At 41.1% G+C, this 13,967-nt stretch overlaps 2 protein-coding genes and 1 pseudogene across 6 annotated transcripts in view; 1 reads left to right on the forward strand and 2 right to left on the reverse strand.

Annotated features, from left to right (window-relative positions):
• LOC110258964 (olfactory receptor 1L6-like) overlaps positions 1 to 4,125 on the reverse strand; it is a 184,725-nt gene extending 180,600 nt beyond the window's left edge. For 3 of the 4 annotated variants that reach the window (XM_084995070.1, XM_084995067.1, XM_021082250.2), the window contains exon 1: positions 3,970 to 4,125. The gene's annotated coding sequence lies outside the window, so the exon portion shown is untranslated. Of the gene's footprint in view, positions 1 to 3,965 lie in introns of all 4 variants that reach the window. The other variant, XM_084995068.1, reaches the window with a different exon arrangement.
• Positions 1 to 13,967, reverse strand: part of OR1B1 (olfactory receptor family 1 subfamily B member 1) — a 381,661-nt gene that overhangs the window by 94,196 nt on the left and 273,498 nt on the right. The window contains exon 3 of one of the 2 annotated variants that reach the window (XR_014826708.1): positions 5,537 to 10,930. The exons of the other annotated variant lie outside the window; for it this stretch is intronic. The gene's annotated coding sequence lies outside the window, so the exon portion shown is untranslated. Of the gene's footprint in view, positions 1 to 5,536; positions 10,931 to 13,967 lie in introns of those variants that run through there. 2 annotated transcript variants of the gene reach the window in all.
• Positions 12,229 to 13,139, forward strand: LOC110258957 (olfactory receptor 5C1-like; annotated as a pseudogene).

The raw sequence follows: 13,967 nt of genomic DNA on the forward strand, positions 1-13,967 counted from the left end.
AAATTTTATTTTATATATATATATATATATATATATATATATATATATATATATATATATTTGCATTTTAGGGCTGCACCCATGGCATATGGAGGTTCCTAGGCTAGGGCTCAAATCAGAGATACAGCTGCCAGCCTACGCCACAGATAGAACAATACAGGATCCAAGTCATGTCTGTGATCTACACCACAGCTAAAGGCAACACCCAATCATTAACCCACTGAGAGAGGCCAGAGATTGAACCAGCAACCTAATCGTTCCTAGTCAGATTCATTTCTGCTGCTCCATGATGGGAACTCCCTTTAAATACATTTTGTTTGTTGTTCTTAATAATTTTTTCATGTTGTTTCACTCTTTTAAGGACTTGTGCAAGTCTTCTTTATATTAAAGTTTTAAACTTTGTGCTCTCATACTCCTAGAAAAATAGAAGGCATCTAGGGCAAACTTTCCCCAGTCAGCATTCTTCCTTCAATTTTCTTTTTGAAATGTTGACCTAAATGGGTTTTCAGTTTACAAAAATGAAACTGATAAAAAAAATTCCTCCTTGTAACTCTTATGCCAGTATTATCATTGGAAATCCTTCTCTATGTAGAGTTCATGTGAGGAATTTTTTTTTCATTTCAATAAGATGTGTTATTTTTTAAGAAGATCCTTGCTGAGATGTAATTTATATAGCATAAAATTCATTTTAAAGTCTATAATTCAGTGGCTTTTAGTATGTGGTGTGTTTTTTTATTATTATTTTTTAGCTACACACACAGCATGCAGAATTTATCAGGCCAGGCATCAAACCTGTGGCACAGTAGTGACCTGAGCCACAGAAGTGGCAACACTGGATCCTTAAGCCACTGTGCCACAGGGAACTCCAGTGTGTTATTTAATTTGATTTTACTGAAACAATATATGACTTTTAGAATGATATTACATATTTAAATGGCTCTCCTCCTTACATATCTCACCCTCTACCAGAATTTCCTGGAACTTCCTTTGTGGTGCAATAGGTTAAGGATCCAGCTTTGCCACAGCTGTGATACATGTTACAATTATGGCACAGGTTCCATCCTTGGTCAGAGAAATTCCACATGCTATGCATGTGGCCAAAAAAAATTTTTCCCCTCCATTTAAGGTCCCATCATTATTCAAAACCAGGATGCTGACTACAATGGAGCTCTCATTCACTATATAGCATATACATTTTCCCTCAGGGCCTTTCTACTATTATTTCCTCCTCTGAGACACTTTACTATAAGCTCACCTAGTAAAAGTGCCATGTCATCTTCAAAAAGTACCCTCTCACACCAGCCCACTCTAATCACTGGACATGATCTCTTTTTCTTGTGAGTTCCACAATCCCTTTAAATAGTCTTTCAATTCCTGACCTTCTAATACCGAGAGTAACAATAACTCTTGCCACTTCCATTTAACATTGTACCAGAGGTTCCAACTAGCATGCCTAAGTAAGAAAAGAAAATATAAGGCATCTAGATTGTAAAGAAGGGAAATTATCTCTACTTGCAAAAAGCAGATGCTCTACATTTTTAAATTCTTAAGAAATCAACACCCTCCAAAACCTAGCAGAAATAATAAATGGTCTGAATTCAATACAATCACCATTAAAAATCTCAGCTATATTTGCTGCAAAAAAATGACAAGCTGATACTAAAATTCATATGGAAATTTAATAGAACCAGAATAACCAATGCATTCTTGAAAAAGAAGACTAAAATTGGTAGACTCACACTTCCCAATTTCAAAACTTACTACAAACTAAGTAACTAAGTACTAATTCATGCTTAGTACTTCACATGAAAAGATGCTCATCACTAATCATCAGAGAAATACAAATCAAATTGCAATGAGATATTACCTCACCTGTCAGAATGGGCCATCATTAAAAAGAAAATAAATTACAAGTGTTGGCAAGGACATGAAGAAAATGGAACCCAGTTACACTGTTGGTGGGAGTATAAATTGGTACAGCCATTATGTAACAAAGTATAATAGTTTCTCCAAAAACTAAAATAGAACTACCCTATGACCCAACAATTACACTCTTGGGTGTATAACAACCCCCCAAAATCCAAAAAACAAAACACTAATTCAAAAACATATATGAATCCCAATATTCATAGTAGCATTATTTACAATTGCCAAGATATGGAAGCAACCTACGTGTCCATCGACAAATGAATGTGTGTGTATATGCACACACGCAAACACACACATATCCATATACATGTATATACACAATGGACTACTACTCAGCTATAAAGAAGATGAAATGTTGCCATTTGCAGTACAATGGATGTTATTGGAGGGCATCATGCTAAGTGAAAAAAGTCAGAAAAAAACAACTAATATGTGACATCACTTATGTGTGGAATTTTAAAAGTACAACAAACTAGTTAACAGAAAAGAAGCAGACTCACAGATATAGAGAACAAATCAGTGGTCACCAGTGAGGAGAGGGAAGAGGGGAGGGGCAAGATCAGTTCAGAAGATTAAGAGTTACACACTATTAGGTATAAAATAAGCCACACGGATATATTGCACAGCATGGGGAATATAGCCAATATTTTATAATAACTATAAAAGGAGTATAACACTAAAAATTATGAATCACTATATATAGCATACCTGTATGCTATATAATTGCCACACAGAAACTAGACTTCAATTAAAAAGGACAATGCCATACTAGAATAATGCTAGACAAAGGAAAATTGAGAGTCCACAAATAAATCTTCACGTTTATGGGCAATTTGTTTTCAAGAAGGCTTCCAGGGAAATTCAAGGGGGAAAGAACAGTGCTTTCAACAAACTGTGCTGAGACAACAGAATAGTCAGAAGCAGAATAATGAAGCTGGACATTCACCTCACATTTTATGCAAAAATTAACTCAAAAGGATGATAGGGCTCAATGCAAGAGTGTAAACTATAAGACACTTAGAGAAAAACATGGGAGTGAGAGTCTTTTTGACCTTAGATTAGGCAATGGTTTCATAAGTATGACACCAAACTGCTTGTCTGCACAAGCGGTAGTAGAAAACATGGATCAACAAGAATTCATCAAAATCACCAGGTTTTTTACTTCAAAAGATACCATTAGGAGAGTGAATAGACAACCCACTGAAAGGTAGAAAATGTACGCAAATCATATAGTTGATATTTGTATAAAAATATATGAAGAATTCTTACACTTCAGCAAAAAGACTAATAACACAATTTTAAACTGTACAAAGGATTTAAAGAGATATTTTTCCAAATTTAAAAATACAAATGGCCAATTATCACATGAACAATACCCAACATCATTAATCATCAGGGAACAGAAATCGAAATCACAATGAGATACCACTTCACTTCCACTAGGATGGTTAAATTTTTCAAAATTTTTAATGGACAATATCAAAATGTTAGCAAGGAATTAGAGGAGGGTGAACCCTTCTGTATTGGTGGTAATAATGTTTAAAATAATGCACCCAATTTGGAAAATGAAGGCAGTTTCTCAAAAAGTTCAAACATAGAGTTAACATACCACCCAGCAATTCCACTCCTAGGAATATAACTAAGAAAACCTATGTCCACATAAAAGTTTGTACATGAATGTTCATAGCAGCACTATTCATAATAACCAAAGAGCAGAAACCATCTGAAAAGGCACATGACTGCTGAAAATTTTCTGTTAAATGTAGTATAAGTTCTGGCACACAATAAACAAATGCCAAAACCTTGTTAGGGGAAAAATACCTTAGAGAAGGTGCTTATGAATGATAAAGAGTACAGGAAAGACCCCCAAACACAAGCCCCTCCATTCACATAAAGTGCAATTCAGTTGCCATGGAGGAGGGGGGTATAAAACCCACCTGTCTGTTCACAAACATGCCCCTGAAAAAAAAAAAGCCAGCCACCATTCCCCCACCCCAGAATGGTAGCAGGCAGTTTTAATAAGCAAGAAAATTTACTTACAAGACTTGTCATGGTAGCCAAAAGCAGCTCTCCACTCCCACTGGCCAGGATCTTGAAAGCTTTTACAGAGGCCTTCAGTGGGCCCATAAATTCATATTGTCCAGAGAGACTCAGCAACACACTGTTCCTTCAAGGCTGCCTCCTCAAAAATGGCTCCCAGCCTGGGAACTGAGGGCAAAGTGTACATTTCAGGCACAGGTGGGGTCAAAGTGCCTCCAATCATCCAAGTCCAACTTGCAGGTCAATCAGCAGTCACCTCTTCTCTGTCCTCTCTGACATCTCAGGGTTAAATTGAACAGGACCCCAGGGGGTTTTCCTAGGAAATGAAACCCCTCCCCTCCCCTGCTCCACCCCATGTCCTCAGCCTGCTGCTGGTTTATAGACAAACATTAGCCTCCTAGGGCTTCCCTGAGTTCCAAAGAACACATTTAAGCAGAGCAGTGAAAAAATACAGAAAGAAAGGGAAACAATCAAGCCAGACAAAGAAAGAAAAATTTAGCCATGAAACAAAGTTAAGGACTTTTAGTTCCTCCTAAAGTGCTACAGGTAACATTCTCAGCCATATCCTTCGAGCTGTTTGGCACTAAAAACACTAAAACTCCTACCAGGTGGGAAAAGTTAACTGCTTGCAAATCACAAGCAACTGGACCAGGCTGAAACTGAAGGCTGATGATGTTGACTCCTGATTACCTCACCACCAATCAATCAGAGGAATGTCTGCCAGCTGGTCCTATACCTGCAACCCTCTCCCTTTGTCTTTAAAAACCTTTCCATAAAAGCCATCAGGTTTTGTTTGTTTTGTTTTTAGGGTCATACCCATGGAATGTGGAAGTTCCTGGACTAGGGATTGAATGGGACCTGTAGCCTCTGGCCTATGCCACAGGCACAGCAATGCAGAATTCTGCAATCTACACCACAGCTCAGGGCAACACCAGATCCTTAACACACTGAGTGAGGCCAGGGAGCAAAATTGCATCCTCATGGCTACTAGTCAGATTAATTTCCTCTGAGCCATGATGGAAACTCCACATCCACTGGGTTTTTTGAGTGTCAGCCACCTTGGTGCCCTGCAATAAATATTGCCCTTTCCTCCACCACAACCCAGTGTCAGGAGAGGCTTTACTGCCCACAGGCGAACAGACTGAAATTTGGCTTGGTGACAGCAACAATATGGTGACCAGCTCCTAAGATCTCACATGTCTCCCTCTTCTGCAATTGCTCTGAATGGTCATAAATGGGTGTCATTTGCTTGGAGGTGGCTTGTCTGGTGCCTAACTGGCTGCATTTGGAGACAGGCATCACAGTAACAGTGAAAGTTCCTGCAGGAAAAACCACAGTTTAGGATAATGATTTCCAAAATAAGTAACAAATTTTTTCCACCACAAGCCTATGATCTGAATCACTTATTAAGTCCCCTAGGCTGGGGACTCAGGATAGTCACATGCACCCTCATGTGATCTAACAAAATGATACATTCATAGTCTCATCAGGTATGAACACACAACACTCTGGAAAATTGCAGAAGCACCTCCTTGCAAGACAGTGATAATGTTGTCCAGACCATCCCTTTTTTTTTTTTTTTCAGGGCCACATGCCAGGAATATGCCACAAGGGTGACAATACCAGTTGCTTAATATGATGAACCACCAATGAAATCCCCCCATCAGCAGATTGATGGGTCATCTGCATACTGTGATTTACATAAAAAGAATATTCATATCTAATGTTATTGATTGCGTGTGCCCCAGGCCAAATTTCTAGACTAGTACTGGTAATATCAAATGGATCAATAGTAGTCTTAAAGAGAAAGACAAAAACCCTATGATATCACTTATATGTGGAACTTAAAATATGACATAAATAAACTTGTCTACCAACAGAAACAGACTCAGATACATAAGGAACAGACTTTTGGTTGCCAAGGGGAAAGTGGGTAGAGGAGGGATGGATTGGGACTTGGGATTAGCAGATGCAAACAATTATACATAAAATAGATAAAGAACAAGGTCCTATTGTATAGCACAGGGAACTATTTTCAATATCCTGTGAGAAACTTTTGAAAAAAAATGTGTATATATGTATAACTGAACCACTTTGCTCTAGAGTAGAAATTAACACAACATTGTTGTTCCCACTGTAGCTCAGCAGGTTACAAAACTGACTAGTATCTATAAGGATCCAAGTTCAGTCCCTGGCCTTGTTCAGTGTGTTAAGGATCCGGCATTGCTGTGGCTGTGGTTCAGGCTGGCAGGTACAACTCAGATAAGACCCCTGGCCTGGGAACTTCCATATGCCACATATGCCATGGATGCAGTCCTAAAAAGAAAAAAAAAAAAGAAAGAGGCTGGGCATTCCAGGCAAGAGGAAAATGTGAAGTGTTAGGAGACCCAAATAAAGAATTTGTGTTGAGTAAAAGGTCATAAAACATAAGAAATTTATGGAGTCCCAAGAATGGATTGGAGACTGGGGTGGGGGATGGGGAGAATGGGTGGGGAAAAGGAGCCCAGAGGATGCCTCTAAACAAGCAGCATGACTGTCCTCACCACACAGAGCCTGGGGACCCACTCAGCCACACTTTTTAAATCTCCCCAGGCTCCAATGCATGCATCATCCTGGGCATTCCCCTGCCACCACCTTCATGGAGTCCTCAAAGGTTGTGGAGAGGGAGTCTCTGTGGAGTTCAGGACAGCAGAGATGGGAAGAGGAGTTGGCAGGCAAATAGAGACCATTCCCTCAGGGTCCAAGGAGAATACAAGTCCCCCAGTTCCTATGTCTGCGGTGGGGCATGTCCCTGCCACCAACCCCTCCCATCATCACCCCATGGCAGGACAGAACCTACTCTGTGGGAAGAGCTCATTACCCACCTCCAGATTCTAGTTATGTCCTACCATTCCCCTAACCCTCCACCATCACAGTGACAGAAGCCTGAGACTTATAAAATGTCTGTGTGCCAAGGAGGAATGAGATAAGAACAGGGGCTCCTTAGGAAATGAGGCCACATCCTTATAAATATCAGGAGTCCAGCCTCACTAGACTAAAAATGTGCATGAGTATAGTGGGGCCTGGGAAGAGAGGAAGGGTCAAAACCAAGTCATCATCAGAGAGAGAGGAGCTAGCAGGAGGAGCTGAGAACCCTCCAGCTAGCTAGAATCTTAAGATGTCAGAGTTGGGGGATTTCCCATTGTGGATTGGTAGGTTAATAACCCATGAGGATGGAGGTTTGATCCCTGGCCTCATTCAGTGGTTAAGGATCCAGCATTGCCATGAGCTGCAACGTAGCTCACAGATGCAGCTTAGATTGGTGTTACTGTGGATGCGGTGTAGGTCAGCAGCTACAACTCCAATTCAACCCCCAGCCTGGGAACTTCCCATATGATGCATGTGCAAACTTAAAAAGAAAAAAAAAGAGGAAAAAAATATGTGTCCTGGAATGCCATCCAATATGACCTAGGCTCTTGATACCCCAAGCATGGTACCCAAACCAGCAGCATCAGCATCCCCTGGGAGTCTGTTAGAAATGCAGAATCTCAGGCCCCTCCCCATCCTTATGAGGCAGAACCTACATTTAACTACCTAGGTGCATTAAAGATTGAGAAGCTCTGGAGTTCCCATCATGGTGCTGCAAAAATTAATCTGACCAGGAACCATGAGGTTGTGGGTTTGATCCCTGGCCTTGCCTAGTGGGTTGAGGATCAGGTGTTGCCACAAGCTGTGGTGTAGGTCACAGATGTGGCTTGGATATGGCATTGCTGTGGCTCTGGTGTAGGCCTACAGCAAGAGCTCCAATTAAATCCTAGCCTGGGAACCTCTATATGCTGCATTTGAGGCCCTAGAAGGATAAAAGATAAAAAAAAAAGAAGAAAGGAAAAGAAAGGAAAGGGAAGGGATGGGAAGGGAAGGGAAGGAAAATAAGAAAGAAAAGAAGAGAAAAGAAAAGAGAAAAGAAAGAATGTTTGAGAAGCTCTGGACACTCAGGGGTTGCTCCCAAATCAAGCTACATATTATAGTCACCTGGAATATTTTCTTAGAAGTACAAATTTCTGAGTCCTGAATCAGTTTCTGACCATTGTGTAGAGCCATACAGTTTTTCACAAAGCTCCGCCAGTAATTCCAGTGACAGAGGTCCAGAGAGTAGACCAAAAATAACTGATCTGGCCCAATGTGCTTCATCTAAAGATGAGAGGACTGAGGCAAGACAGTAGCAACACTAATTTGGTCATCTTTTAAGAGATCTAATTAGGGTTGCTGCCTAGAGACAAAGAAACTTGGATTTGGGGCCAGATCTGAGTTCAAGTCCCAACTCCATACCTTCATAGCTGTGTATCTTATCTCATTCCTTCCTTTGAATTCCATCTTCTTTCCTTCAAGGAATGAAACAAATGTCCCTGAATGTCAGGATTACTCCTCATTGGCACTAAGGCATCAGAGAGAAATTAATGGAGAGTTCACTCTATGTTTTGTGCACACACACACACATACACACAAACACTCCATAGTAACTGCTTAAGTAAAGTTTGGGGATCCTTGCACCCCAAAATTTCAAAGTCTTGAAGTCTCATGGTCTGCATTTTACAGATGCTCCTGCTTTGTGATGGTAAGTAATGTTTGCTTCCATGTGAATAGATGAATGCACACAAGGGCTTTGTTATCACCTGGGTTCTGGATGCAGAACTTCAGCTGGCAAGATGATTTCATTCATGGAGAATATGTGGTTGGGTGGAGCTGGAGGTCCACAAACTTTCTACCCCCAGACACTGACATCTAGCAGTGGACCCCACCAAGGAGGAGAATGTGTCTCCATCCCCCAAAATTCCTATGTTGAAGCCCTAACACCAAATGCAATGGTACCTGGAAGAGGGGCCTTTGGAAGGTAATCAGGTTTAGATATGGTCAGAAGGGTGGGGTTCTCATGATGGAATTAGTGCCCATAGAAGAAGAATCTAGACAACCTGCTCTGTCTCTCTCTAATGTATGAGATAAAGTAAGAAGGCAGCCATCAGAAAGTCTGAAATTGGGCCCTTGCCAGAATTCAACCAGGCTGACACCCAGATATTGGGATTCCTAGCCTCCAGAACTGCAAGAAATAAATGTCTGTTTCTTAAGCAACCCAGTCTATGGTACTTCCTGATATCAAACCAAGCAGTCAAAGACATAGCATATAAATGGTTGTGGGTAAATCATTTTACATTCTACCAGCACAAACTCACTAACATGTTATATAATCAATTTTTGGTCTATTTTTAGGCCTGCACTTATGGAAGTTCCCAGGCTAGGGGCCAAATCAGAGCTATGGTGGCCAGCATACACCATAGCCACAGCAACAGGTGATCCAAACTGTTTGTGACATGCACCACAGCTCAAGGAAAGGCCAGATCCTTAACACATTGAGTGATGCCAGGGATCAAACCTGAGTCCTCATGGATATTAGTTGGGTTTGTTGCCTGTAAGCCAAGATGGGAACTCAATATAATCACAATTTTTTATCCAAATAATGCTCTGTAGGAAGCTTTTCATCATCTTCACCAACCACAGGTAAGGTCCCAAACTTTTAAACTGGTCTGTTTATTTGTCCACAATCATATCATGTGGAAGTTCCCAAGCCAGGGATCCAACCTGTGCCACAGCAGTGACCTGAGATACAGTAGTGATGACACCAGGTTCTTAACCTGCTGAGCCACCAAGGAACTCCTAAACTCCTCTTAAGTACAAAGAGCATTTACTCAGTTCCAGGTGCTGCACATTGCTTGCCTCCAACAGAGATATTACATCTCCCACTTTACACTTGACAATGAGAAAACAGCCTGTGGATGGTGAAGTGACCTGCCCTAAGTTACACGCCACAAAGTGGTGGAACCCAGACTTAAAGCCAAGTCTGCATGCTATTAAAATTCACATTCTTTTCAGTTTTATATATTTGACTAATATTTATGAGCACTGATTACATACCAGACCATGGAGGGACAAAAATGAATCACAGGGCCATACTTAGCACAGACAAGGACTCAATAAATGTTTGTTGAATTAATATTGAACAAAAGATATCAAAGCCCACAGGACAGATAGTCACATAAGTAATATGTTCAATAGAATAAGGAAACACTGTGATAGACATAGGCTCCAGTGCAGCCAGCACACTTAAGGGAGAAGTTTACTTTCCTTTGAGACACTTGAAGGAAGGCTTTACTTCCAAGACAGTTTTTTTTTTTTTTAAACACAAAAGGAGGAAATGATTTCTAAGCAAAAGGAACAAGTGAAAATGCACAGGAGTGTGAAGCAATGTTATATTTTCTGGAAACCACAGTACCTTTGGTTGCCATAAAGTTGCTTCCTTCCAGTATCAAGGCAAGACATCTAGCTCAATGCATTCAATTAACTGACAATTAAAAGCCTGCTATGTGCCATGCTTTGTGTGAGATACTTTATATGCATGATCTCATCATATCCTTGTAGCTTTGTTTTTCTCATTAAACTCATGAGAAAATTTAGGCTTGTAGAGAAGAAGAGTCCAGTCCTGGAATATTTTCAAATCTATTCTTTCCCCTCCTGGCTGTCTCCTCCAGATGCCAACCACTGCTGCACTATCCCTTCACATCTCTTACTCCATTGGGAATATGTCCTCCCAGCCAACTTCAAGACCCATAGCTAGTTACCTTTACAGGATACTCTGGCCATTCCATTGCTTATTTTCCTCCTTGGGAAACTGGAGAGGAGAAGGCACATAGAATAATGAAGTTTGGCAGTTCCCCTTGTGGCTCAGCATTTTAAGGACCCATATAGTCTCAGTGAGGATGCAGGTTGGATCCCTGGCCTCACTCAGTGGGTTAAGGATCCAGCATTGCCACAGATGAGGCATAGGCAATAGATGCGGTTTGGATCTGGTGTTGCCATGGCTATGGCATAGGTCTTGGCTGCAGCTCAGACTCACCCTCTAGCCAGGGAACTTCTATATGCCACATGTTTGCTGCAAAAAGTAAAAAAAAGAAAAAGAATCAGGAGGGTTTCAATTCTTGGCTTAGACACTAACTACTACCCTATTCACCATTCATTCATTTAACAAATTCAAGCAGACGTGGGTTTAGTTCCAGACAAAGGCAATATAGCAATAAAGTGACTCACATCAATGTTTGGTTTCCCATTGTGTATAAAATTACCTTAATGCTATACTGCAGTCTATTAAGTATGCAAGAATATTATCCCTAAAAATAGTGATGTGTGTACCTTAACTTTAAAATACTACTTGCTGGAGTTCCTGTAATGGGATAGCAGAAATGAATCCACTAGGAACCATGACGTTGTGGGTTTGATCCCTGGCCTTTCTCAGTGGGTTAAGGATCAAGCATTGCTGTGAGATGTGGTGTAGGTCACAGATGCTGCTCAGATCTGATGTGGTTGTATCTTAGGCTGGTAGCTATAGCTCCAATTCAACCCCCGGCCTGGGAACTTCCATATGCTCTGGATGTGGCACTAAAAAGCAAATAAATAAATAAATAAATACTTCATTGCTAAAAACAAAAACAAAGAACAAAACAAACAAACAAACTAGCCATCATCTCAGCCTTCAGGGAACCAATGAAGGTGGTTCATCAGAGATCACAAATCACCAATAACAAAGTTAATAATAATGAAAAAGTGTGAAACACTATGAGAATTACAAAAATGTGACACAGAGACTCAAAGTAAGCAAACACTGTTGGAATGATGGTGACACACCAATTGGGACCTATACAGCACAGGGAACTCTATCAAGTATTATGTGATAATCTGTATGGGAAAAGAAAATCTGAAAAAAGAATGGATGTGTGTATATATAAAACTGAATCACATTGTTGTGTAGCAGAAATCAACTATATTTCAATAAACCTTTTTTAAATATAAAAAAAGAAAAATGCACCACAAACCTTTAATTTGTTAAAAAACAAGCACCATCTGTAGAGCATGATAAAGCCAAATTCAATAAAGCAAAGTTCAATAAAACAATTGAGCACTTACTATGTCCCAGGCTCTGTTCTAAGTTCTGTGTATATTAAATTAAGACAGGAAAGATTTCCTCCCTCATGAAGGTTAAATGGAAGTGACTTCTTAGCATTAGAAACAAAGGTTCTGAGAGGTGATACGGCTTGTCCAAGGTCACACAGCAATTTTGTTGCCAGGTAGGACTAACACCCAAGTCCTGATACCAGTACAAAATGCTTTCTCCCCCATTATTGTCACGACATTTCCCTTACCTCCCTCTGCTTTCATCAGTTTCTGTTCAGCAGGATGAGGCCAGAGAACTTCACATATACCAGGGATGCCCCTGCTGAATTCATCCATCTGGGCATCACAGATTGTTGGGACCTGCACATCACCCTATTCCTGGTCTTCCTGCCCATCTACCTGGTAAGCCTTCTGGGAAATGTGGGCATGATACTTCTGACTTGCCTGGGTGCCCAGTGCCACACACCCATGTACTTCTCCCTGGCCAAATTATCCCTGCTGAATGCCTGCTATTCCTCAGCCACTGGCCCCAAGGTGCTGCTGCCCCTTGCCACCATTTCCTAAGCAGACTGTGTCCTCCAGATGTTTGTGTTTGCAGGGCTGGTAGATGCCAAGTGTTGCCTATTGACAGCCATGGCCTATGACTGCAATGTGGCCATTGGAAACCCTCTTCTCTACACCATGGCCATATCTTGGTGTCTGTGACTGGGCTTTCTGGGAGCATCTGGACTGAGCAGGCAGTGAGTGCCATGGTCCATTTGACCTTCACCTTCTGCCTGAGCTTCTGTGGCTCCCAGGAGGTGAAAATCTTCTTCTGCAATATCCCTCCATTGCTGGCCATCTCCTGAAATGACACCAGTCTGAATGAACCCCTGCTCTTTGCTATCTGTGGCTTCATCCAGACAGCCATGGTGCTGACTATTGCCATGTCATATGACTTCATTGCTGGCACTGTGATGTGCATGGGCTCGGTCAAGGGATCCCACCTCACAGCTATGGCCAGCCATGATGTACGGACACTCATTTTCATGTACCTGCATCCCAGCTCCAGCTATGCCCTGGACAGTGACAAGATGGCATCTCTGTTCTGCACCCTTGTCACACCAGCCCTCAACCCACTCATCTACAGCCTCCACAATAAAGAGGTCAAGGAGGTATGGAGAAGTACCTGGAGCCAGTGCTTCTGTCTGTAGCATGTGCTTGGATAAGAGGTCACAGCAGGCTGGCTAGGACTGACTCTGAAGAAATTAGAACACCCTTCCTGGCCCCTCTTGCTGTGGGTAAAAATATATGTTCCTCTGTCTGGGTGTCTTAAATTTTTTGAGGGGCTGCAAAGGATGAGAAACTGAAGCTTACAGGCAGGAGGCAGGAAACTTGAGTAATCTAGACCTAGCAACAGAACCAAGATTAATTTGCTGTCAAACTGCCTTAGGTTCCTCAATGTTCAAAAAACATACATTTCTGCTTATTATCAGGTGCAATACTTGGTTTACTTGTCATTTGTACTTTTATACTTTTTGTTTTCCTTTTTTACTTTACTTTTATTTTATTTTTTGCCACCTCTGCTGCATATGCAACTTCCCATGACAGGGGTCCAACCTCTACCTTTACAGTGACAACCCCAGATCCTTAACCCACTGTACCACAAGGGAACTCCCACCACTTGTACATCTAAGAAGCTGATTACCAGATATACAAGGTAAGAATATTGTGGCCTCAATCACCTCCAGATTTTTTCTCTTTTAAGGTTCTTCATAACCAGTGAGACTGCTCCTTCTCACCTTAACCCCAAGAGAGCATCCTCAGAACCTCTAATGCCAAATAATGGAAAAGAAATGGGTGAGGAAAATATCCCTTTTAGGCTACATATTCCATCCCTCAGGATACTAACCAGTACCAAAACATAAATGAGTTCATTCCTAAAATTCTAACAGTTGGATTAGAATTTGATCAAGGGTAGATTAATTTGTGGCTCTGGTAGAAGTTAGGGAAGAGTGAAAATTGTAGTTATGGTTAGAATA

Source organism: Sus scrofa, chromosome 1 (genome assembly GCF_054392235.1).
Source record: "Sus scrofa isolate SSC_HxYL_T2T_F1_AM1 chromosome 1, Sscrofa_HxYL_maternal_Yorkshire_Landrace_v2.0, whole genome shotgun sequence".
NCBI classification, from domain to species: Eukaryota; Metazoa; Chordata; class Mammalia; order Artiodactyla; family Suidae; genus Sus; species Sus scrofa.